At 41.2% G+C, this 27717-nt stretch overlaps 1 protein-coding gene across 1 annotated transcript in view; it reads left to right on the top strand.

Annotated features, from left to right (window-relative positions):
• FAT4 (FAT atypical cadherin 4) overlaps positions 1–27717 on the top strand; it is a 140057-nt gene that overhangs the window by 46273 nt on the left and 66067 nt on the right. The gene's annotated exons all lie outside the window — the stretch shown is intronic.

Genomic DNA, 27717 nt, shown 5'->3' with positions numbered 1-27717 from the left:
GCCTTTCTACACTTATCATTTACAGTGATACAGCTTCTGTTTGAGCCAATGCTTTTAAGAATAAATTACATTTGTGTCAATAAATTTGTTTCTTTGTCTCTCTGCAAGGTCTGCAATTTTGGCCACTTTGTTTGTAACAAGTTTATCCAACATAAGCTTTTTTAGATAAACGTTTGGCATTTGTCATGCCACTTAACAAATTCATAATATTCCTCTTCTCGCTTTAGTTCCTTCATTGTACAGGATCTAAGCACTAGAGTACATAAAAACTGCCTGAATAATGCATAAGTGTTATTTCTATTTCTCCTCCAATGTATGCCGCCTATAGAACAGGCTTCCTCGGCCCTCCAGATGTTTTGAGACTACAATTACCCTCATCCCTGACCACTGGGCCTGCTAGCTAGGGATCATGAGAGTTGTAGGGCAAAAACATCTGGAGGGCCGAGGTTGAGGAAGCCTGCTATAGAACACCTACTACATTTTTTGGAATTTACTGTAAGAAGTTTCAAGTTGACCTGTCTTGATTTAAACCATACCTTGGCTTCATTGTTTCATTTTTCACCCTGTTGCTTTTCAGCTGGTTTTGTTGGCTGCAGTTGCCTCAGTTTTTATTGTTGCTAAACTTTTGTACAGAATATTCTTATTCTTATTCATTCCAGAATGATGTGAGCTACCCTGAGCGCTGTTTTGACAGTGGATGGGTGGGATATTTAATTACCTATTTTCAAAATAAATTACTCAGGAAGCATGTTGCCTCCAAATATCTTAAGCATCAGAGATTCCAAGCTCCACACTTTAGACTTAGCAATGCTCAGAAGCAACTCGTCTTGATCTTGTGAAAAGTTATTTGGGAAATGATGGCAGTAGCTGAGTGACTGCACAATTGCCAGTTCCCCGCATAGTCGTCATGATACATCTGTCACTACATGAGAAACTACCTTGTAGAATATGGACAGGTTACCAGGGGAATTTAATACCCTCTGCTTCCCAGTTTTCTGGAAATTACCATTGTGGCCTGTGAGCTTCTTACATAGTAGGGCCAACCCTCCCCTGAGGCAAGATGAAGCAGTCACTGCAGGCAGTGGTAGCCTCCAAAACAGCACCCTCATGAACGCTCTACCCATCCTGTCACCTCTGCTGCCACAGAAGTGGTGATTTCCTGCGACATCTTGTGGAGAGCACGAGATCTTGTTGAATTTTTGGTGAGATCTTGCCAGAACCTCACCACCACCACTTTGTGCTGCCAGCTTGCAACCTAGGTAAGGGATGCTTTGGCAGGGGCAGCCCAATAACAACAGAGTGGGGTGGCACTTCTTGTTTCTCCTCATGTTGTGCAATGGGACACACTGCCACACAGTGACTGCAGTGTGCACCAGTGCAGAAAATATTTTGCATAGTTCTGTCACGGGTGACAGCTAGGCTAGGCCTACTGACAGATCTCCTTCCATTCAGGTGAAACTTCCAGCTAGTTTACATCAGGAGTGGGGAATCTTTTTCAACCCAAGGAATGTATTCCCTTGTGGGTAGGCCCAGACCAACCAATGTGACTCTTACCTTTGTACAGTAGGCTACATTCAGTTCTACACTTAGGAAAAGCAGCTGCACAAATATAAGATGGGGGTCCACAGGCTTTCCAGTATAAAAGGATCCAGGGGTCTTAGTAGACCACAAGGTTAACGTGAGTCAACTGTGATGCAGCGGAGAGAGAGAGAGAGAGAGAGAGAGAGAGAGAGAGAGAGAGAGAGCGCTGAGGCTCTTCTAGGCTGCATCAGCAGAAGTATAGTGTCCAGGTCAAGGGAAGTAATAGTACCACTCTATTCTGCCTTGGTCAGACCATACCTGGAATGCTGTGTCCAGTTCTGGGTGCCACAATTTAAGAAGGATATTGACAAGCTGGAATGTGTGCAGGGGACAACCAAGATAATCAAGGGTCTGGAAACCAGCCTTATGAGAAACAGTTGAGGAAACTGTGTATGTTTAACCTGGAAAAGAGGAGACTAAGAGGAGATACAATAGCCATATTCAAATATTCAAAGGGATGTCACATGGAAGATGGAGAAAGCTTGTTTTCTCCTGCTCTGGGAGGGTAGGACCCAAACCAATAGATTCAAGTTACAAGACAGGAGATTCTGACTAAGCATCAGGAAGAACTTTCTGACAGTAAGAGTTGTTCAACAGTGGAATGGACTTCCTAGGGAGGTTATGGGCTCTCCTTCCTTTGAGTTTTTTAAGCAGAGGTGGGATGGCCATCTGTCATGGATGCTTTAGTTGAGATTCCTGCACTGCAGGGAGTTGGACTAGATGACCCTCGGGATCCCTTCCAAGTCTACAATTCTATTATTCTGTTAGGAATTTCTAGGCACAGCCACCCATTCACACCTACTTCTCTCTGTCCAGACAACCAAGAAACATTGTCTCAGTTCAAGGACATATTCCAGTCAAGCAAAAGCATTCCAGGAGGGAGAGGAGCAGGGCCAGTGAAAGGTGTGGTCTAGGGAAGGGACATGGCCAAAGTCCCAAGGGCATGATAGAGAGGCTTGGAGGCTCACAATTGCATCCCTGTACAGTGGTACCTCGGGTTAAGTACTTAATTTGTTCTGGAGGTCCGTACTTAACCTGAAACTGTTCTTAACCTGAAGCACCACTTTAGCTAATGGGGCCTCCTGCTGCTGCTGCACCGCAGGAGCACGATTTCTGTTCTCATCCTGAAGCAAAGTGCTTAACCTGAAGCACTATTTCTGGGTTAGTGGAGTCTGTAACCTGAAGCATATGTAACCTGAAGCGTATGTAACCCGAGGTACCACTGTATATTCTGCACAATGCAATATGCCTAATGAAGGGGGTGAGGATATGTTTCACTCAGTATTATGCAGCCTTTTGCACAGAGCAAAACCAGGAACCAAACTTTTTTGTGTTTATCTTCTGGTGTTGGCCAAGTGTGCCTTTTCTTCTCTATCTGATCACTTGTCAAACACCGATACAGGAGCAGATACTGATTCTTATGCCCGTTGCAGAGAGAAAATCAAATCTCAGATGCAAATCAGATGTGAATTATTAATATGCAAGTGCGCTCCCCACACAAGCAGTTTCTAACTTGCATTGCCCTCCTCGAATACATATAGATTTGCTGGGTCAAAGTACTAACAGTTCTTCAACACTTTCCAGCATAATGCAATTATACAGAACTCACTGTTAAGGAATTTATTGGTAAATGGAGGGTTCCCTGCTAAGAGTTTGCAATTTGGAACGTGTGCATTAAAAACGTCCTTTGGGGATTGGACTGACTACGGTGAATACCGTGAAATCTGTGTTGCGAGAATAAACTAGGAAAGGTCAAAATGGCTTAACCACAAAGTGTAATAGAAATCATATGCTTTTCGATGTTCTCAGCAGTTCCTGACTGCCCCGCCAACAGCATATAGTACCAGGGATTTCAAAAGTGTCTCTATCTAACTTTTAATGATGAAGAGTAGGCAGAGGACATAGAGGCATTGCTATATTTCTCACTGCAGATATCTCACATAATTTACTTCAAACCAATTTGACTAAGATATTAATTCAGACTTCAGCCCCTGTGGTTTTACCCCCAAGTATTCATTAATTTATAAAATCAGCAAGGTAAACATTTGTAGAGAGTAGTCTTCTTAAAGCATGATCTCATGTGTGTGCACTTGGAATTAAGTTGTACTCCTGTGTCCAGTGGCTATTAGCCAGGTGTCGAGGATTGCAATCTTAATCAGGTGACATTGGCTTGGTTCAAGAGTTGCCTTTCCATTGATTAATTTGCCCCCCGCCAATGGTTGGCAAGACATTTTTAAAGATGTGTCTTAATTTTTTTTGTGTGTAAAGAGGGCAGCTCAACAAACAGTGGAGTGTACCATCCTCACACACACAAAAACCCACCTTTAAATTTAGTGGGAGATCTCTGTAATGCAGGGGCTTCTGTTGGAACTGCTATCAGCAGTTCTCAACCTGTGGGTCCCCAGATGTTGTTGGACTACAACTCCCATCATCCTTGAGCTCTGGCCTTGCTAGCTAGGGGTGATGGGAGTTGTAGTTCAACAACATCTGGGGACCCACAGGTTGAGAAAGGCTGTGCTAGATGCTCTGATGCAAGTTAAGGTCATATTACCCATGATCAAGTTATTTATTTTGGTACCTGAGTTAGAAAATCCGTCAAACACCTCTCCTTGGGAGTAAAATATATAAACAACAACAACTTGCTGCCTTTTCATGACCACTCAGATCCGGTATCTGAAGCATCTACCTCTTGATGATAGGAAAGACTGCTTTTGCCTTTCTGCTTTTCAAGTAAGTACTCAGTTAACAATCCAGTTTGAATATAGGAACTACATCACTGAACAGAAGGAACTGGTGAACATTCACATTTTAAGCAGAAGTTAATATAAGTGTGATACTTAATAGAGTTGATACATCATGACACTGGTACTATTTGAATTTGCACAAAATGAGACTTTGAATAATTAACATTTAAATAATTGCTGTTTTAACTGAATTTGGTTACTTGGGTTCATGCTTGAATGGCTGAATTGAACTTTTGTACCCTGGAGAATTGTGACTGTTTTGTTTCAGATGTAATTCTGAATCATGTGCATTAATTACTTGCTTTGTTTCGTGGAAATAATACTGAAACACAGCATAATTTGTATGAACATAATTTGCTCATGGCTGTGTCTGGAAAGTCTTGTAAACTGACAAACTTCACAAAGAAAGCAGTGAATTTTGACAGAGTGCTACTGTCTTAAATGAATTATTATATGCATTCAACTACAGATGGGGGAAAGGTTCATTTTTTAATTAAACAGTGGATGGAAATACAAGCTACTACATTGTAGTGGTCAGCTTTAAATTTTTTCCAGACTAGCAGGCGAATTCTATGCATGGTTTTCCTTCTTTGGTGGGAACGATTCGAGTTCCAGAAAAGATGCATATCCTTTTATTTCCTTTGCTTCAATTATTTCAATATTTTTGAAGCCGTAATGACTCATGATTTAGAATTATGGGTAAATACCAAGAGGAACTCATTTTTATCATTCTATTTTTTTAAAAATGATATTTATTCAGAGTTTCCAAAGTACAGGAGGAAGAAGAAAAGAGAGATACAAAAAACAAAAAAACAGATGAAAAAATACATAAAAAAACCAATACAACAACACCACAACAAAAAAAGAAAATACAAATCCCATATTACTTCTTTCATTTGCTTATTTCCTTGACCTCCTCATACCTCCCTTTTTGTATTCTAGCTTAATTTATTATTTCAGCAAATTCTTTCCATCTTTCTCGATTTTTATTTAAATAATTTATCTTAACAGTCTAGCCTATTAATTAGCTCAGCAAATCCTTTCCATCTTTCACCATATTCTGTTATTCAATTTACCTTAATTTATTTAACCTTATTTTACCATAAAATACCTTAAAGCTTAAAACTTAATACTTATTTATACATAACTCCTTATATCATTTCTACTAAAGCCAGATAGTTTCATTCCAACATTTCCCCTAATATTCATTAATTTTACACTAATTCCCAAAATAAAAATTTTTCTTTGTAGACTTTCTTCTAATTTTCATCCAACGTCCCTTCTTCCTGGTCTCGGGTTGTGTCAGTCCTTACTGTCCATTCCATCCAGTCCATCAACCTGGTGATCTTATGTCCGAGGCCCTTAAGTCTCTTCCATGCCCCTTCTGCAGATTTCCTTCTTGTTTATACTTGCACTTCTTATCTTTTGTTGATCTCTTTCTTAAATTCTTTCCTTTCTCCTTGAGGAGTAGATCTCTGGGGGATTCCAGCCGATAGTTATTTCCATCTCCCCTCATCAGACCAACCCATTCCCCACAGTCCCACTCCCCGCAGTCCTCAATGTGATCCAAAAAATAATTAACAGCATATTTCAAAGTCCCTCCAAAGTTAAAAGCCTCCTCAGCTTCAGACTCCCCCTGGCCCACTCCAAATTCAGTCTTCAAAGGCAGTGGCTTATGCTTCTGCAGGGCCTCGGATCTCTCCGTTTGCATTATTTGAGGTGCATCCGCCACCTCCTCCATTATCATCTGCCCTTGCACTTGCTCAGTCGAACCAGTTTCCTGAGTTGGTCCCTGTATGATTTCTGTGTCAGTATTCCCTGTTTGTCCGCATTTACTGACTACAACAGTCATCAAGTCCAACTTCTCATTCATCAGATCCATCTTCTCATGCAAATGCTCCAGCAAAGCATTTGTTTTACAAAAAGCCAGCACCAAGACTTCCTCCCAACACATTTTTATTCAAGGTCAGAAGACTGGTCCCACGATCTTAATCTCGCAGCTGTAAAGTCCCCTGGTGGACTAGTGGACTGCAGCAACAATTTAACAAGCTCCCTCTAGAGGAGACAGTTTCTATTTGTGTCCTTCTTTTTAAAACATATCCAACAAAGGAAAGTTACTTTCGTTTTTCAAATATTTTGTTTCTTTAGGATGCAAAAGGCAACATTGGAATCAGTTTATTTCTCTTTTTTTAAAAAACTATCTGTCAAAGTGTTCCATTTACAGTCAATGAACGTCTCCTACAATTTCTGTCTCTGACACCCCGTTCCCAGGTTTGAGACGGTGGAAACTTATTTTTCTTTTACTCTTTCTCCTGCAGGCTTGAACAGTCAAAATCCCCCCCCCCCTTTTCTCCTGCTTCCAAGGGGGTTTTAGTGGTTATAAATGAAGGAAATTTCAACCTTTACAAACGACTTTCCAGGCTATTAGCTTACAAGGTTTTTGCTTCAGTCTATTTACAAAAAGCGGAAGGCGGACTTCCTGTTTTAAACCTTCCCGCTTCAATGCCAAATTAAAATGTTTCTTGATCCAATTTTCCGTTTCTACTCACGGGTACTTGTTTAGAGTCCAATTGTCCACAGGAAAAAGTCAGCGCTCTCCGGCAATGGCTATGCGACTTCCCTCCGTGAAAATAGCAATCCGTTCGCAGCACCGCGCCACTCACCCCACTTCGCTCCGGAGCCCCAAAATGGGGTTCCCCGCGAGTAGGGGAGGCGCTCCTGGTGCCCTGCCGAACCCCACGTTCCCAGGCTTCCTCCACCTGGGATTTCTAGCGGGTCCCCACCTTCGCCGCGGTGGGAAGACCCAGTTTCCACGGAGCCCGTTCCTCCAATCGCAGGAACTCCGCCATTCGCCGCTGGCGCTAACCTGGAAGGCCTTCATTTTTTATCATTCTAAAAGCTTTGGCCCTTTCAATAAAAGCAAAATGATTTGGAGTGATGATGATTTTCAGTGTCTCATTTCACTATAAGTGGCTGTGTTATTATCGCTACAGCTAAATTTAATTGTTGTAACCATTGATTCAGAATCGTTGCCAAAACAGTGTGGACCTGATCCAAAGAACATTAATCCAGTTTAAAGTAATGAAGCGAGTTAGCTATCCATATTATGGTAGCATTTAGGAGAGTCTACTACAATGTCTCACAGTTGGACCTGCTTCAAAGACTGTTAAGAAATTGCAGATAGTTAAGTACATCTACTAGGTTGAGGCCTGAGTGCTTACTGGAAGGACAGATCGTGAAGCTGAGGCTCCAATACTTTGGCCCCCTCATGAGAAGAGAAGACTCCCTGGAAAAGACCCTGATGTTGGGAAAGATGGAGGGCACAAGGAGAAGGGGACGACTGAGGATGAGATGGTTGGATGGTGTTCTTGAAGCTACCAGCATGAGTTTGATCAAACTGCGGGAGGCAGTGGAGGACAGAAGTGCCTGGCGTGCTCTGGTCCATGGGGTCACGAAGAGTCGGACACGACTAAACGACTAAGCAAAACTAGGTTGAGGCAGTGAACACAGTATACATTTAAAGCCCATTTCCCCCTAAGAATCCTGGAAACTTTAGTTTGTTTAGGATGCTGGGAATGGTAGGGATAAACTGTAGTTCTCGGGTTTCGGGGGAATGTGTTTTAAATGTGCACCAAATGTATGGTGTGTACACAGCTTGGGCCTGGTGTATTTTAAATACACTGCAAAAACAGCACTGCCTTCTGGTCTATTTCCAAGCACAATTCAAAGTGCTGGTGTTAAATTGCATTAAAAGGTTAGAACCAAGATATAGTGGTACCTTGGGTTAAGAACTTAATTTGTTCTGTAGGTCCGTTCTTAACCTGAAACTGTTCTTAACCTGAGGTACCACTTTAGCTAATGGGGCCTGCCTCTGTACCGCCGCCGCACGATTTCTGTTCTCATTCTGAAGCAAAGTTCTCAACCTGAGGTACTGTTTCTGGGTTGGTGGAGTCTGTAACCTGAAGCGCCTGTAACCTGAAGCGTCTGTAACCCGAGGTACCACTGTACTTGAATGAATGCTTGTTCCCATACCAGCCTGCCTGCATACTGAGGTCGTCTTTAGAGTCTCTTCTCAGGTTGCGACTAGCTGTGTGTGCCAAAGGGACCTTTGGATAGGGTTCCCGTATACCAAATTGCAAAGTAGTTTTGAAACTGAAAGAAGTTTCGAAACATCTTGTGATATGGGGGTCTCTTGTTGAAAGAACAACATTTGAAAATCCCACTGGGTACCCGCTAGGTCTTGTACTCACCTAAAGTAGCTTTTTGGATTCCAGCCAGTTCTTGAAAATAAGTCTCTTATTTCAGTAGAACTCTGCATTCAGGTCTGCATGTGCTTAGGCTGTGGCCTAAATGGGCCTTTGACCTTGCATTTTTCCAACGAAATATGCACTTGGTGACACATCATTTTGATACCACTCCATTTCTCTCTCTCTCTCTCTAAAAAAGCTGATATAATTTATGAGCTACACTCTCATTAAATAAGAATTTAATGTATGATATCTTTATAGTTGGCAGTAGGTTTCAGATCTGGCTGCATAACACAGTGAATATTGAATATCGTCTTTGGAGATACGTAAAGCTGTATATGAGATGCAGACAGGCAGGAACAGTCTTAGGAATGTAAGCTAATAAGTAAGGTCTGAATTCAACAGAGATAATGTAACAATAAATGCAGCACTAGGAATTGATGCTGTAGAAACAAAATCATTTGGCCACAGATTCAGATGAAGATTTTTTATTTTTAACTAGAGCTGTGCTGAAGATTTCAAACCTCCCCCCCCCCCAACATTAATTGATTGGATGGGTAAGAAAAACAAGGAAGATTGATGGAGAGTGGAGCCAAAGAAGAAATTTCACCAAAATCTTTAGGAGGGGATTGTTACTGTTTTCATTTTCCTCCTTGGTTGTTTTTTTTCCAAGCACTCTGTGCCACTTGTGGCTGTATGGTGTGTTGCGAAAGGTTAATCCCACTCTGCTCAAGTTCCATTCTGGATTATGCTACCTTTTAGATTTAAAATACAAGTGCAAACTAGGCATTTAGCATAATGTGTGGTTTGGTTCTGTGTTTGGGATATCCGGATGTAAACCTGTTTTGAATGGTATGCCTTTTTTTTGTACGAATTTCCCCTTATAAGTTGGCCTTCAGCATATATATTTTCTGTGGAATGCTAAGGGAATGTTTAGAATTTTCTGTGCCCCGAAGAGGCCATTCAGATTGCAGGAGATTCCATTGTTTAATAGAGTATTCCCTCTTGCATTTAAAATCATAGACTATAAAATACATAAATACCACAACTAGAGGAACAGCATAGGTTTTTTTCTACAACATTTATTAACATGACGCAGACCATGCAGGTTCTGGCAGTCTAGAAAGGAGAACTGTATTGTTTCCTTCTTGCCACCATCATTAATTTTGACAGATCTGAGTAGTTTGCATTTTTGCACTTGCATGTTTTGATTAACCTTTTCCCCCCCTCTTTGCTTTGGAGGTCTTGCTCAGCAAAAGTGAGTTTATAAGACACTTTGTGTAATGTGAGAAGAAGGCCATTGATGCAATTGGATTCATTTAGAATTTACAATGGTCTAACACAATATATTTCAGTATTAATATAATGTACAGATTTTTCTTTTCTTTGCAGCTTTTGCTGGTTTCTCAAGTTACCAAAGTCACTTCCTATCTGTAAGCACTTCATGCAGAACTAGAATACTAAGCACACTATTTTACGGGTTCGTTTCTAGGAATAGTCAGTGGTTGAACATTTTGGCAAGCTGAATTGTTATTTACATTTGTATCCTATGTTTCCTCAAAGGAAGTCAAAGTAGTGTACATGGTTCTCCCCCTCAGGAGTAGACTTTGGTCATTCAAATTTCAGCAGTGCCCTGTGTGAGCCCAAAATTTGGCGCCCCCCCCTTTCGTTCTGCTCAATTCATTGCATCATAATTGCAACACCCTGTAGCATCTCTTAGGCTTGATGCCCAGTGCGGTGGACCAGTCATGCTGCCTTAAATCTGCCTCTGTCCCCCTAATTCTATTCTCACAAAAGGTCTGTGGGGTAGGTTAGGCTGAGATAGAGTGACTGACCCAAGGTCATCCAGTGAACTTCATGGCTGAGTAGGGATTTGAGCCCTGGTCTCTCGGGTCCGACAACCTGACCACTACATGTAGCCAAAAAGTTATGAGGTTGTTGTGAGGGAGGGGGAAGAACCATGTAGGCCACCTTGAGGTCCTGGAAGGAAGAGTGGGAAATAAAATAAAATAAAATAAAATAAAATAAAATAAAATAAAATAAAATAAAATAAAATAAAATAAAATAAAATAAAATAAAATAAAAAAATAAAATAAAATAAAATAGTTCACTGTTAAGTATGTAGGGTTATGAGCTGTACCACAGTCTGAAATAGCACACTGATTAATGCAACAGTGATACTCATTTTTTATCATAGATGGAAATCAGGGGAATATTTTACCAAACACCACCAATGGATTAAACATTGAAATTGTTGCACTGATTGACATAACTGCAATTTAAAACGACACAAACATCTCAGAAATAATCCAATGAATTATCAATACAGCAGTAATCTTGACAACTTTACTTATTTCTGTTCGCTTTCTCTCTAATCCTCATTTTTCTAATGATGTTTCACTTAGCATTGTTTCTCAGCTTTGCACATAGGATATGCATTGCCATAAACCCTATTCAAAAAACCCAATATTGCACTCCCAGCTCACATTTCTCAGCTGCCACTAACAGCAAACATACTGACCTTCCTTCGAGTGGCGGCACCCTGCTTCTAGTTACAGTTCAACCACATTTCCAGAGTTTGTTTTCTTATTTTAATCTCATCAGACTCCTGCCCTCAGTTCTTTGCATCTCAAGCAGTTCCAGCTCACAACATCTTCATTTTGGCCCCTCTCTGATGCCCCTGTGGGCATGCTTCTCGTTTTCATTCCTGTTTTATCCTAGTTATATTTCATTTCAGGTTTTTTAGCCTCTCACTGTCCTGAAATATTCTTTTGTGTACTTTCCACAAATTGGCAAGTCTCTCATGCCAGAACTACACGCTCATGGTTGTGGTGTTTTGTTTTTAAATAGATGCTGAATTTGTCCAATTGCATAATTGTGCACACTTCCCAGTTAGTATATTGTAGACAACAAAAGAAGATGGAGGCCTTGAGTGGTATTATGAAATAGCTAGTTTTGAGTGTCAGGGAGGTTCTAAGATACAGTGGTACCTCTCAGGATGAGAACAGAAATCGTGCTCCGGTGGCATGGCGGCAGCAGGAGGCCCCATTAGCTAAAGTGGTGCTTCAGGTTAAGAACAGTTTCAGGTTAAGAATGGACCTCCGGAACGAATTAAGTACTTAACCTGAGGTGCCACTATGTGTTTTTAAAACACTGTTTGCTACAGAACCAATTAGAGCCATTACTGCAGTGATTTAGTTTCAGTCCCACTTCCCAAAAGTAGCAATGGAAGGTTTTAGGCAATTGACGGTATGATACACAACTTCAGTCTCAATCTTCATGCAAATGCTCATGCCTCTTCATTGACATGCATGGAAAAAAAATAGGGAAATGAAGTAGAAGTGGTGTCAGTTCATGCAATGTGGTATGGATAACAACCACTGCTTGCACAAATATAGGTATGTATCACATCACACAAAGAACTGCAGAGGTGGACAAAGCTATTCCTTTCAATTCTTTTGGCACTGCCAGCATTCATACCCTGTTCAACATTTCCAATTCATGTACTGCACAAGCCTTACTTCCTTTATAATCTATGTAGTATTTGTGCAAGCTCATTAGATGTCTCATGAAGACTCAGTGGAGCTTCTCTGGCTGAATCAAAAAATAGTCCTGGGATGCTGTGGTCTTGTTTCTGGTATTCTTTCACTTTAATTCTGAACACTTAAAGCTTTCCTTGGTAGCCTAATAAAATGTTTGGTTACTTGCAGTTTCAGATGGCTAGATATTGGCAAACTGTGCCAGTTTAATTAGAGGAAGATTTCCTGGTTATCTCACTTGCTGATACATAGCCTATCCCATATACAACAGGATCAGATAATAATAATAATAATAATAATAATAATAATAATAATAATAATAATAACAACAACAATAATTTCATTATTTATACCCTGCCCATCTGGCTGGGTTTCCCCAGCCACTCCGGGCGGCTCCCAACAGATCACTAAAAACAGAATAAAACTGTCTATTGGGATCAGGTGAGTCCCACACCCCCTTCCTGCTAGATCATCACTCCTTATTCTCCTTGGTTTCCCAGTCAATCCGTTCTGCTTCTTAGAGCACCTAGAATGTGGTTCAAAAGATGTTAACTTAGAAACACTGTTGAATTCAGAGGGATTCTCCCACGAGCACAAGTAGTTTGCAACATTCTTAATTGCCACTGTGAACTTTATAGATCAGAAATTATTATGGGTTTAGGCTTCAGTCAAGCATGCTTGAGGATAGAAAAACCAGCAGGTGCTCTGCTGTTTTTTACCCTGAAGTCTTTTGAAGATACAAATGGCTTCATTCATTTTTCTCTCTCGCTCTATGGCTTTTGTCTGGTTTTGCTAACAAGGCAAAGAACTCCTACTGTGAAGCTATGTAGTAAAGGTGTTAGCATCAGTCACAGCCAACTTTATAAAGAATTTCTAAGCACTAAACGGGAGAGTTTTGTAGGTTGCTTTTCCCGCTTAAAGAATATTATATGTATTTATAATACGTATTTCAGTTTAGAGTAAACAAGATTAGTTTAGCAGCAGTTAAAATAAAATGTTACCAATCCCTAATAATTGGTACGTGCAAACTGAATTTAAATCAAACCAATCTTTGCTTTTCAGTCATCTTATGAAGATGACAAATGCCCTTGTCATTTGCCACTTACCTGCAGTTTTATTCAAACTCTAATTGACTTACTGAGGAAGAGGATTTCCTGATTGAATGGCTATTCGCTTCCTAAGAGCAGGAAATAAATGCAAGTATTTATTTTGATTAAATTAAAAATTCTACTTTTTTCTTGAAACATTTTAACTTTTTTAATGTAGTATTTGAAAACATTTCCATACAGTTCTTGATATAATTATGATTATATATAACATTTTTAAATCCTTTTTCTTTCCCCCAAATTTATCTTTATTCATATTTACTGAGGCAGATTAACGGTACAGGCTCAGCAACAGACATAGAGTCACAGCAGCCTCAAAGCTCAGAACGAATAATAGGAACAGTGGGATTAGCTGGGCCATAAGCAAAAGTCCAAGTTTAAGGAGTCCAAGAAACAAGGCAAAGAGTTCAGAACAGCACAGAAGCAACAGAGTTTTCCCAATGAGTTGACACACCCATCCACCAAGCTTGTAAAGGTGAGGCGAAGTGAGCTTACTTGCAAGGCTGCTGTGCCTTGCGGGAATGTTAAGTATGCAGATTGAGGAGGATGGGTCTGTTTCAGTGGTGGAAACATCATCTGGTCCTGAGCGGCTCAGCTGTTATTCCCCCTTATGACTCTGGTTCCCCCACCTCCAGCAGTTGGTTGAAGCCTACTCTTGACTCCACTGATGTTCTCCTGTTCCTGGGAAGGAAGAGAAAAGGCCAGATTCCTGCCTCCCAATCCAGATCTCCTGGTTTCTGGGAGAGGGGAGTACCTGCCTCTTCTAGTCTCTCTTTCCTGGTCTCAGCTCTTTTCCAATTTCATCTTCCTCTCCCCCCTCTTTGCCTATCACAGCCTGGCATGGATTGTGGAGATATTCCTGGAGTTCATTCTTGAAATGCGGGTGGTGTCCAGAAAACTTGTAGTATCTCAGTCTCCAAGGCAGGCATCTATTGCATTGTCTTTTAAAAAAAAAAAAAAAATGGATATGGAAGTTGAACTAGGTTTATACTTGAAACGCAGGATGATGCTCTCCTTAACATGCTCACTAGTTCTCATTTCATTGTTTCAGCCTTCAAATGCTTCATCCAACCAATTAATTTTTCATCATTCTTCTTTGGTTACAATCCTTGTTTTCCTTCAGAGGTTGACACTGATGAAATTTGTTACTGCTCTACGACGATATCTGCAAAAATCATTAGTGGATATTATATTTCACTGTTAGGATGTCATTTTTACATAATAGGTTTGCTCTGGAAATGAATGGTATGCAAAAAAGGAGAACTAAGCAGTTTCACTGTTTTGCCATGGTCTCCAGAGTGATTAAGTAATGTTGAAGATTTGGAGATTTTGATGGGAATCTAAAATAAAAATCTATAAATTAACTCAGATGCTAGCCATATCTCTTTATAATTTAATTGCTCTATTATGGACAATTTTATAGCCTCTACCTTAGTAAGTGAACTTTCGGCACATTCTTATTGCCATTAATAGGTACCATACAAAGTTACAAAGTTCTTAGCGTGTGTTGTCACAGGGTAGTATGGAAGAAAATCCTTCTAAGCTAGCAAGGGAGTTGGGTATCCCTTCCCTTCCCCTCCTTCCCTCCCTCTCTCTCTCCCTCTCCCTGCCCCCACTGATTGGTGGTTTAGTGCTTAAGATCATTGGTGGCTTGAGATCCACCAATGGGTTGTAGACAGATTCATGCTGGATCACAACAGGAGTTCTAGTACTATACATATATGTGGTAAAACAAAATAAGAAATGGGTGCCCAAATGCATGTGTGCTTCTACCTGGACACTCAATTCCAGCTCTGAGGGCATCCTGGGGGTTCCCTCACTATGAGAAACGAAGTTAGAGGGAACCAGGCAGAGGGCCTTCTTGGTGGAGGCACCTGCCCTGTGGAATGCCCTCCCACCAGATGTCAAGGAAATAAACAACTATCTGACTTTTAGAAGACATCTGAAGGCAGCCCTGTTTAGGGAAGTTTTTAATGTTTGATGTTTTATTCCAGGCATAGGCAAACTCTGGCCCTGCAGATGTTTGGGACTACAATTCCCATCATCCCTAGCTAACAGGACCAGTGGTCAGGGATGATGGGAATTGTAGCCCCAAACATCTGGAGGGCTGGAGTTTGCCTATGCCTGTTTTATTCTGTTTTTAATCTGTTGAGAGCCGCCCATAGTGTCTGGAGAAACCCAGCTGGGTATAAATAATAATAATAAACATTATTATTATAACAGGGGCTCCTTGGTTTGAAGAGGTTGAAGAAACCTGGTTTAGGTATTTACTCCTCACTGTCCTCATGTGGTCTTTGACAGGAGCTTTTCAGTCCTCTGAGGTTAGACTACTTTTGAAACCTCTTTTCCTCTCTCTCTTCCTTCTGTTAGCCCCCAAAATGATTCATCTGCAAAGTCCAAAACGGCTTTGGAAGTCTGGATGCCTTTCCCAGAGATAGCCTTGAATCAAGGAAGCGGCCTTCCTTTTATTCCAAGGTTGAAAATACAGGCCTAAGCCACTCTAGCTACCCTCTGCCTCTACTGTAAGAGGCGTAGAGAAGAGAGGTGTTGGCATTTTGCAGATAGTGTTTCAGTTGTGAAAACAATAACAAAGTAACCAGCAAAGACTTATCCTGCAAACTCAGCTGCCTCATTCTGCATCTTGCAATGATATCTGGCCTTTGCTAGGGATTCTGATTATTACTGGGTTGGGGGGGGGACACTGAATTTTCTTTGTTGGGGCTATTTTTACATCTGTTTAGAAACCCAGTGCTTGCAGAGGAAATGGAATTCCTTACATCTTCCCCCTAAATGTTTACATTAGAGTTCTAATGTAACTCAGTGACTATTTGCAAGCATTTTGCCAAAAGGCTTCCCCTCTGTATTTGATAGTGTCATTCTAAGTAGGAGAGGTGTTGAAATATGATGTTAATTTGTGCTGCACCCCATTGCTACCAGTTGCTATCTGGGATAATTGCTGGCCACTCTGTTCATTTGGTAGGTATGGGGGTTGGGGGTGTTAATGACAAACCAGGCTACTACCAATATCTGGAAAACAGAACAAATATATATATATTTTCCTATTATTTTTCAAAATGCAGTTGAAAATGTGAATAATCTGTAAATGGCTTTTCTTGATTTATGATGTGGCTATTGTTCTATTGGCTTTGGCACTTGTCACACCCTTTTCTTAGTTCTATTTTTAGAACTGGCTTTTCCAGTTCTATTGGATTTGCTTCTTTAGAGAAAACAACAACGATTGACTGCTGGGTGTACAGATTTCACACAAGGAAAGTAGTGGTGAAGAACACAGGTTGAAGACTTTTCAGGATGTATAAAAGGTACATTGAAGTGCCTGGTTCTATCAGCACTGCATCGCTCTCCATGGAATGTCCCTGCAGTTGCTGATGGGGGCTTCTGAATAACAACACATGACCCCATTGTTAAAGCATCTGCATTGGCTGCTACAGCCAGGCCAGGTTCAAGGCCCTTGCATTAATTTGCAAAGCCCTGAATAGCTTAGGTCCAGGGTATCTCAGGAACTGCCAAAATCCTTGTATCTCAGCTCAGTCACTGAGATCATCTGTAGAAATGTCACTCACTGGCTATTGCTTGAGGCTCATTTGACAGCAGCAAGTAATAGAGCTTTAATGTCATCAATCCAGCCCTGTGGTATAATACTCTGCCAATAGAAATTCAGTAGGCTTCTTCTGTTTCAACTGCTGAAAACCTTTCTGTTCTGTCAGGTTTATGTGAGCAGTTCAGAATACCTCTTTCCAGAACGATTACCTGATTTCTTATTTAAACTTTTTAAAATATGGTTTTTATTGTAACCTTTTTATATGGTTTTTATTGTATGGTTCTTTGTATAGTTGTTGTGAACCACTTTGGTATTTTTTTTGTTATGAGTTAGCAGTATTTTCCATAAATAAAATAAATCAGCGCAAGTGATCATGCATCACTGCATACATCTAGAGCTAGATCTAGATGTTTGTGAGCAAAGTCTAATGTTCAACATTAAGGAGGGGGGCGATGACACTGGATTGTATTCAGAGTGTCCCTTCTGCAAAGGAAAGGGCTTCTTCCATTTGTGGATGGGACAGTTGGAAAGGAGAGCTGATTTTGGCCAATTCCCCCTTCTACCTACAGATCCCTGCATCATCTCTCTAATTGTTCCAGAAGGTTCCTCAAATTTCTGGAACAGTTTTTCAGAAGCTACAGTTGTGCAAATGAAAGAAGGAATCAATGAAAATAGTCTGCCTCCTTTCTCCAGTGTGAGTGCTTGTGAGTGGAGATAGAATCTGCTGAAATGAATTCTGTTCACCAAACTGTGTATGTGTGCTTGCAGATCAGATTTTGCAGTACAAACCACCCCAGCCTCTTGCTATAATGCAGTGGCATAGCGTGGGAGGTGCAGGGCGGCCGGCCGCACTGGGCGCAACATCTGGGGGGGCGCTCGCACTCGCAGCTCTCTGCCCCTACCTGGCTCACTCAGGGTTAGGGGGCGCAAATTACTTGCCTTGCCCCGGGTCCTGACAACCCACGCTACGCCTCTGCTATAATGCACATCAGTTTGTGAAATGGGTCTTTCGGGGGGAGGCAGGGGGTGTAACAAGAACCCCACGTGCACAGAAGGTGTTTTGGAAAAGCAGGAATATCCATGTCACTCGGTGGACTTTTTGTTGATATCCCAGACTATGGAAGGCAGAGTCAAAAACTGCATGGAAAGAGAAGGCTTCTTTAAAAGGAAAAGCCTGTAAATATGCAAGAAACCATTTTGAAAAAGTATCTCTGTTAAACACTAGAAAGGTCATCCTGGTCAATCTGTTTCATCTGTTTCTTTTCACATCCATTATTGTAAATCTTTAGGAAGCACTTCAGAAGTGTGTAATGGAAATAACAGAGGAGAAAGGTTCTTTATAGAGGTGTTACAGTAAGAAGATGAGGGGTAGGGACTCAGAGAGAGGTTCTGATGATTCACATCTTGTGTAATGTGGACTCTATAGTCTATCAACCGAGTCCAGTGATATACATACACAAAAGGAACATTTCTAATGGTTTTGACAGCTACCTAGCTTGATAAGATTAATCTAAAATAAATTCCTTTCTGGTCTCAATCTAACAGGCACCACTGAATGCACCAATAGTATGAAGTGACACCTATAAACCTAATTGCTCATTTATAAATTTACTGTTGGTGACATTTCTGCCCTTAAACTGCAACCTGGCTTCTCCCCCACCTTGAATGGTAATATGCATGCCTCTGAAATCCATATATTATTAAACAGTGATACATCTCATTTAGTTAAACATAAAGTTGTAAACTATATGATTCCCAAATGTATAAAATTCCAGTATTTTATTCTTAACGTATCCTATGAAAAGGTGCTTGCCAAGCGTTTGTATCAGCCTGGCAGATGGCTAAAACAGATTTTAATGACTGAAGGTAATGCTAGCTGCAGAAAGTTTAATGCAGGCTTAAAGAAAAATCACCAGACTTTTCCGAAGGGAATGACACACTGTCTGTAAGACTAAAGTTCTGAGGCCCGGGTTATTCAGGTGTAAAGTGTAAAATTCACACGGGGATCCTCCTCCCCATTCTGTCCTGTGTTCAGTTAGTAGGGAAGCAAAAACCATTCATATATAACACCCTGAGGCACATCGAGGCATGCAGATCCCATGCAGCACCAATTTCACGACTTGGTAAAATTACCCTTAGGAAAAAACTGCAAGCTACTGAGACCAAGTTCACAAGGACATCTTGTGAATGGTGACCACTGGAAAGCCACTTGAAATGGATGTGTATGTTGGCTCTCTGCCCTGGGTGAGTTGGTCATACTCATTCATCACCGCACACAAAACCATTTTTTTATTTTATTTTTTGTGTAGCACCGCAAACCACATCAAATGTAGACTTACAAGAGAAATACAGACCACTGTCAGCTGGGACTGGGTCACCACTCAAGATTAGAACAAGTCAAAAAGCTGAGGGCAGCGACCTAGGAGGTCTAGAAGATGAAAATTGCCTTCAGAATCCACATTTGCTAGTATGCTGTAAAATGTGAAGTGTCTACTTCATGGGTAGACAAACTAAGGCCTGGGGGCCAGATCTGGCCCAATCACCTTCTAAATCTGGCCTGCGGATGGTCCGGGAATCAGCATGTTTTTTCATGAGTAGAATGTGTGCTTTTATTTAAAATGCATCTCTGGGTTATTTGTGGGGCATAGGAATTCGTTCATTTTTTCCCAAAAATATACTCTGGCCCCCCACAAGGTCTGAGGGACAGTGGACCGGCCCCCTGCTGAAAAAGTTTGCTGACCCCTGGTACTTGCTTGGAGTGTCTGAGTTGATTTACTTATACAGATCCCTACTCCCACCTTAATCATCACTGAAAGAATGGGAAAATTGACTTGACACAAGATCACTCTGAAATCAGTCCAGAATCACTATCATTTCCTGGTTTTGTACTAGCTTTTACAAACACATATCTCCACTATGGATTGAAGGCTGAAGAAAGTCACCTGAACTGTAACTATGAGATCAGTTTCTCTTTCTCCACACCCCTAAGGTTTCGACAGGCTAGGATTCGTCCTGTATTTCCATTCCTAGGTGTAGCTGCTCTCATCATGCCTTGAGAGTGTGAGTAAGTGTGTTGTGTGTTTGTACAACTGTGAGAATGAGAGAACCAGGCCTCATCTGCACTATTTATTTAAAGCAGCATCATAAAACTGTCATGGCTCCTCCCAGAGAATCCTGGGAACTGTAGTTTGTTAAGGCTGCTGATTCTCTTAAGTGGTTTTACCGTCAATCCCTCTTCCAAAGGAACACTGGAAACTGTAGCTCTTCAGGTAGAATAAGGGTATCACAACAGCTCTCAGCACACTTAAAGTACACTTCCCAGGATGCTTTGCGGGGGGAGCAAGCCATGACTGTTTCAAGTGGTATGATACTGCTTCAAATGTATATTGCAGATAGGAATGGAGAGAGTGAGTGTGTTGTGTGCCTGCATATGTGGTTGCACGTGTGTAAATTTGGGGAGGGGGATTTGTGTAAATAGTCACACCCACATTGGTACAGTGGTACCTCAGGTTACAGACGCTTCAGGTTACAGACTCCGCTAACCCAGAAATAGTACCTCGGATTAAGAACTTTCCTTCAGGGTGAGAACAGAAATCGCGCAGCGGCAGCAGCGGGAAGCCCCATTAGCTAAAGTGGTGCTTCAGGTTAAGAACAGTTTCAGGTTAAGAATGGACCTCCAGAACAAATTAAGTCCTTAACCCGAGGTACCTCTGTATTTGGCTCTTGGAGGTGTGCCTGTCACTGCAGCCCTCAGTTCTCCTTCGTCAAAAAAGTTGCTATCCCTATCTTAAAAGGTCAGCAAATGAGTTTAACAATTACTTAAGCTGTAATAGTTTCAAGGAAAGCTAAACAGGGCAATATGATTTCCTTTGAATTTGGGTGAGTGAAAAGGGGGAATGACTTATTCAGTTCCAGCTTTTCAAGCAGCATGGCAAGCGCACAAAGCGCGACTCTTTATTATGTCACCACACACTCAGTGGGCTTTCGAAGGCATTTCTGTGTCAAGAGGAGAGCTAACCACTTCTTGTCCACACTACTGGGCTGTTCTTGCAATTCTTGGCCGACTGCCCAGTTTGTCTGTCATTCATCCTGCGTTTTTTTTCTTCGCCCTTGACAAGGAGTACTCTCAGGCCCCAGGAACACATGCCTCTGACTGCTAGGTGATACGTAGTGATTAATAGAAATAATCATCTTAATTTGTGAAATAAAATCAATTGCCCTATACATGCAGAAGCCCCAGACAACATGTACGCGAAAAACTTCTCTGCATTGCTGGCTCTTATGAAACTGGGACAGCGCTCAAGATTTATGTTTTGCCTTGCCCTTCCAGGCTTGCCCTGGAGTGGCTTAACTCGACACCCCAATAAATCTTTGCACAAACTGATTTGACAGAATATTTAGACTTATAAATGAGTTTGTTTCAATCAGGGGAGCCAGGCTGGGAAACACAAAGTGCATCTTTGTTTGGGAATTCAAGGCAGGAAGTATACATTGGGACAGAGGGCCTTGGATCAATCCATGGCTCTAGTGTTTATTTCATTAGACAATGTATCAGAATTCTCTTTGGCATGCCTGAAAATGTACAGAGGGTGTGTTAGGATTAAGTGGTACAAATAGTGGTATCTAAGTGACTGACTATGTATACAGTAATGTTTATTCATCTGTTTCCGTGCAGTTTGAAAGGGATAAAATTTATCAGGCACATGCATTTCTTCACCCACTAATAATTTTGTTTCCCATGCCACAGCAGTTAATGAATGCTTTTTTGGTGTGATGGATTTTTACACAAGGAGATAAAACACTACAGTCTTTACTAAAAATAGCACTTGCCTGCCATCCATTCCCATGTACAAATAACAGTGGAACTGTTAGTATGCCCTTCCTAAGCACACTTTGTAAGAATTTGCTTTCAACTCCTTTTTCCTGCTCTTTCACTGTGGTAGGATATGACAAGTCACAGTCTGGCCAAGTGTGCTCTAAGGTTTTACATCAGAACTGGAGAACCAATTACTGTGAGTGTTTTTGACTGGCAGAAATGTGCCACTGAACTCCCATTAGGCCTCTTGCTTTCCTGGATGAAAGACAGACTGTGTGAGCGTGTGCAGAAAATAGCCTACTGTACAATGATAAAAGTTATATTCATTGCTTGGCCCGCCTTTGCCTCTAGCCCTGCCTACTGCTGGCACACGACCCTCAGAAGGTGGCCCAGAAGGGAATATGGCCCTCAAGCTTAAGAAGATTTGTCACCTCTAATGTAAGAGAAGGTGCCCCTCTAGGTCCTTTGACATGAAGCCATTGAGAGCTAAGATAAGCACAAGTACTTTGAATTGAATTTGGAAATGGGCCAGCAGCCAATGCAGTTGTTTCAGAAATGGCAGATATATTCCCTTTGGCTGGTCCCTGCTGTATTTAGACTAACTGAAATTTTTCAAAGGCAGCCCCACTATGAAGATAGACATTCCCAGAGTGTTAATTTGTTGCAGGAAAAACAACAATGAAGAATCTTGTGGCACCTTTTTGTAAATTAATTATGGCATTTGCTTCTGTGGACTAGAGTCCACTTCATCAGAGGCATGTTGTTATTTGTGTGTGTGTGTGTGTGTGTGTGTGTGTGTGTGTGTGTGTTTGTTGATCACAGTTTATAATCCACTTCCAACATATCATGCACATATACTTGTAAACTAAGGATGTCATTTCATTCAGCTATTGAGCTGGACTCAGCTTTCGTTGACTAATTTGTTAGTTCTGAAAGATGTCACGATACTCTTTGTTGAGATGTTTGTGCTGGTGAAAAGAATGATTTGAGATGTGCTTAGTTTCTTTGGGGCAAAAGAGAAGCTTATTTGAATATCTTATGGGATGTGACAGATTAATGTACGTGGTGAGGAAGAGAGCAAAAAGAATTCTCAAAATCAGTTGCCCACCATCACACTAGTTTCCTCTGTGTTTTATTTTTAACGAAATGGTAGTGTGCAAATAAATATAAATATGGAATAAGGCATCTGGTGGCGTCTTTCTTCTTAGATCATATTCCTTCCATAGCTCTCTGATGGGATATATGCACAAGGACACAGTGGTTAGTAGAAAGGATTATCAAATAGATGCTTGCCTTGCCAATGCAAACTATAATTGCCACATATAAGCTGGCTCAGCATTTTTGTGGCCTGCCTGTTTCCTTTCTTTTGCTAGGCAGTTAAAAAGATGTTGGAGGAAAAGAGTAGAAACAATGCTTTTTTTTCCTAAGGAGAGGATCTTTTCACCCTAAAATACTTGCCAATTAGAAAAGAAATAAATCATTTTTAAATTGTTGTTGTTTAGTCGTGTCCGACTCTTCGTGACCCCATGAACCAGAGCACACCAGGCACTCCTGTCTTCCACTGCCTCCTGCAGTTTGGTCAAACTCATGCTGGTAGCTTCGACAACACTGTCCAACCATCTTGTCCTCTGTCGTCCCCTTCTCCTTGTGTCCTCCATCTTTCCCAACATCAGGGACTTTTCCAGGGAGTCTTCTCTTCTCATGAGGTGGCCAAAGTATTGGAGCCTCAGCTTCACGATCTGTCCTTCCAGTGAGCACTCAGGGCTGATTTCCTTCAGAATGGATAGGTTTGAAATTTTTGCAGTCCATGGGACTCTCAAGAGTCTCCTCCAGCACCGTAATTCAAAAGCATCCATTCTTCGGCAATCAGCCTTCTTGTAGCCCTGTTCTTCTATTGCAGCATAAACAACAAAGAGTCTTGTGTCATGTTAAAGAATAACAGCAGAACCTTTTGTAGACTGCAGGCCATCTCATGAGATGCATGAAGTGTTATCCTGAATTGCAGGCTTATATATTGCAGACACATGGTTGAAATTACTAACAGTAAGGCCAGAGGCAAACAAAATGCAGCAAAAGTAGAGGCAGTGGTCATTCACAATAGAGTTGTTGATAACACAGACATCCTGGCATTGATAAGTCAATAAACAAATACAGAGTGAGATAAAACCCTTTGTCTTGATTTGTTTTGTAAGTGATAGCATTGAACTTCTTGATGTAATTCAACATATTTCAGGCTCCTTTTGAGGCTCCTGTGTTCCAGTATAGCCACCTTAAGGTCAGCCACAGAGTGGCCAGGGAGACAGAAATGTTCCCTCACTGCTTTTTGAATATTGCCATTTCTGATGTCTGATTGGTGTCCATTTATTCTTTTGCATGGAGATTGGCCGGTTTGCCCTATGTAGAAAGCCATTGCTGGCAGATAATGTCTTATATCTCATTGGAAGATGGGCAAATGCACGAACCCCATATGTTGTATATGACATTATTAGGTCCTGTAATAGTGTTGCCAGGGTAGGCATGAGGAGAAGTTGACATCTGCCTTTGCTGCAGTGTCTAGTCTTTGTGTCTGTATCTCTGTTATTTGGCCATGTGTTGCTGGCCAATAGCTGTTTTGGGTTGGGAGGTTGTCAATAAGCAAGAACAGTCCTACCACCTAAGGCCTGGGATAGGAAAGTGTCATTTTTCAGACTGAGCTGTTGATAGTTGATGATATAGGTGTCAGTTGTTTCAGCTATATGTGACAAGGGCTCTGTCATTTTTCCTCTTTCACATCTCTCCTGTAGCAGGCTATTACTGAGTACCAGCCTGGCCTTGCTGGTCTTTCCCCCCAGCAAACTAAAATGCTAGAGCAATTGCAATTCAACACACTAAAATACTAGAATAATAGCAATTCATTATTTGAAGTCCCGTTCCAAAGATATCATCTCAATTAACAATACATACTAATAAATGGGGGGGGGGCTTAGCTGCAGGGGGCCCTACTTCTACATGCACTATGCACACCTTTAAATTCCCCACTGTGTGGCTGCTGTGTGTTTTCTAGGGCCACAAACACTGCAACACACTGCAACACAGTTTTGTTGGTTGCCAACAGGCCCCCCAAATTGACAGCTTGACAGTTAAAACAGGCACATGCAGGAGTATAAATCCGAGGAGGAAAAAAGGTTGTGTCATTGTGGAAAAGAAAGCAATAATGTGTGTTTTCTGGAAAAACTGAGGGATGCAATTTATATTCTTGAAAGATGAATTACGTTAGTGTCATCAAAATTTAATGACTATTTTGTATGTTTGTAATGCAGGGGTCTTAGGCTTCTTTGTGTTGTCTGAGAAGGTAACACAACTCTCACATTAATATTATGCAGTGTTTTAATGTTAGATTCCAAATGCTAAAATATCTGCAACAAACAACCAAAAAACGAAGCCATTCACATCTTTCAATTTTGTTTTGTTTTCAAATAAACTTGCCATATTCCTGAGTTTAAGTTGGGACTTCAGTATCTAATATTACTGTTGTATTTTATGGAGTACACAGAGTTTTCAGAATAACTTACACAACCATCTTGCTATTTCTTCCTTCCCTTCCTTTTCATCATTCCTAATGCTAGTTACAGAGCCTCTCTTTCCATTAATCCTCTGTGTGCTTCATGAATTTTCAGCATTTGTTCTCCCTGGTAACATAGCATCTTATGCAGGTTGCACAGCTACCTTAAAACAATAGCTAGATAGATGTTTACAAAGGACAGCTGCCAGTTGCACATTGTGAATTTGGGTTCTGGTGGTAAAATGTCAGCTTGTAGCTGAAACACAAGCTGTGTGTGATATATATGGTATTAATAAATAAACTGCAGAGCTTCGCAGCTGCAGTACCTTGAAACAGGATCTGGTGAAATGTAATAGGTTTGGTAGCACGACTGCTTGCTCTAGCTGTGCTCGTTTAAGGGCCAAGACTTGATTGGCAGCTGTGGCATATAGCAGTCATTCATCTTTGCTTTTCTAATGACCTTAGAATGGTTGTTGTTGATGTGTTAAAATTAATTATTACAACGCTGCAGCGTTTTTCTTCTCTCCCCTCCCCACTCCCCGTCCACCCTCAGCAAACCTCTTGGGCGGTTTAATTCTTTGAAAATTAAACTCTTAAGCTGTTTAATTCTAGAGTTTGTGCTTGGGATGCTGTATCAGCAATGCGTATGCTAATTCTTATGTTCAGAAGCTTTAAAATGCAGCTACAGAAAACTCCAGGTGCAAATTTGGCATCGGAGGGACAGGCTTGAGGAGACCATGATTTACATCTTTGTAATTAGTTCGTGCTCAGTTCATTTACTCTCAAAGAAAGGGGTTTTCCATGTCTTCTTCTAAAACGGATTAGTCCCAGATGATACCACTAAAAGGTCCTTCGTGGAGTTGGCATCTGGAAGGCTTTGTTTTGTGATGGGGTTGGGTAGAGAGGGAGAGGGTTGAGCTGCAGGTGAACTAGGAATGAGAACAGCCAGGAGGAAGTGCTGCTACTGAGCAGTCGGTAGAGGTGCAAGGAAATGTGTATATGCATAACACAAGTAAGGGAGTGTCTATTAATATGTACCTCAAAATTGAGTTGATGCCCAGTGGAGGGCAGTCACTCACCCTACATGTGTATGTAGGCCATACATATTTGGTATCGTAGCTTCTATCATGGGAAGGTACAACCTGAGAGAGATATAACATGGGCCAAGTTAATTCCAGCAGCTCAGCTCCACATATGTACCTCTGAGGCCCTTTGTGGGAGCTGTTGCCAACTGCCAACCAGCGAAGGTCTACCTCCATCACAAGCTGAGTGAGTTGAAGCTGCTTGGCCCTGTTCAGAAGTGATCCAGTGGACTCTGCTGCGTTGTAGGCACAGGCTGAAGGGTGACACCAGGGAAGGCCAAGGATGAAAAAAGGAAATGCCACCTGAATTATCCTGGCACCAGAGGAACACCATGATTTCTGTTATTGATTTTTATTATGTGACTCTTTTGTAAGCCACTTTGAAAGCTTCTCAGGGCTATAAAGCAGGTTATAAGCATTCAAGCTAAACAACCAAAACATAAACAGGTGGGGTATTTATAAAATCATACTTCCTGCCTTCATATATTTTGATATATAGCACATACCATACATTTAAAGCATTGTCATATGACTTTAAACAGTTTTGGCCTCTCCCAAAGAACCGTGGAGACTGTAGTTTGTTAAGGGTGCTGAGATTTATTCAGAGACCCCTCTTCCCACCATAGAGTGACTGGATGGCAGGAGAGATATTAAACTACTCTGTCAAGTGTATGAGGGGAATACACTTAACAACTCTCAACACCCTTAAGAAACTTCCCAAGATTCTTTGGGGAAACCATGAGCCATAAATTTCAAAGTTGTATAATAGTGCTTTAATTGTAGAGTTTGTATAGTTTAATTGTATAGTTTGCATTGTATTAGAGAAGAGTTCGGGCAAGCATCACATAATTTAGTTTTCCACTGAGCTTCTTTCTATTCATTAAATTCTTGCTACCCTCATTCGGTTGAGATTTGATTTAATTCTCCATTTCAAAAAATAAATAAATGCCAAAATGTGTTGGATTTTGGCTTTCCTGATCAAAGAAGCCGGGTATTGCAATGTATTGTTCATATCCCCCAAAGAGTGGGAGATATGCAAATTTGTTGGATGAACAACACAAGTTTCAAAAAGATATTTGTGCTGGTTTTTATCTTGGATTATTTCCATCCATGTTTCTGAAACCAGAACTCTCTTGTCAATAGTGATGAAGTGGGTTGCTGAAGTACAATGACGTTTCTGTCTGTCAATCCGCTTATCTCTTTTAGCCCTGCTAAACAATCAGCTATCTAATGTTTGCTGAAGGCAGCTCTGCCCCCCAACTATGCCATTATCTCCTTGGTGGTCTTCACGTTTTGGTGACCACTTATTGGTCCAGGCCTTCTGGGAATCCTTTGCTTTCACTATAGATAGAAACCATCTGTTGCCTGTCTTTTCTTTATTGGGAGATTATTAGTATGTGTCTACCTAGCAGTGGAACTCTAAGCTCTTGGCTTTTTAAACGCAGCATCGGCAAGCTCATGAGAACTAAACAATCTTGCTTACACAGGAGAAGGAGTAAACA

This window comes from Podarcis filfolensis, assembly GCF_964270895.1.
Source record: "Podarcis filfolensis genome assembly, chromosome: 9".
Classification (NCBI taxonomy): Eukaryota; Metazoa; Chordata; class Lepidosauria; order Squamata; family Lacertidae; genus Podarcis; species Podarcis filfolensis.
Note: the sequence above shows the minus strand (reverse complement) of the source record. Positions and strands in the feature narration are given on the sequence as shown.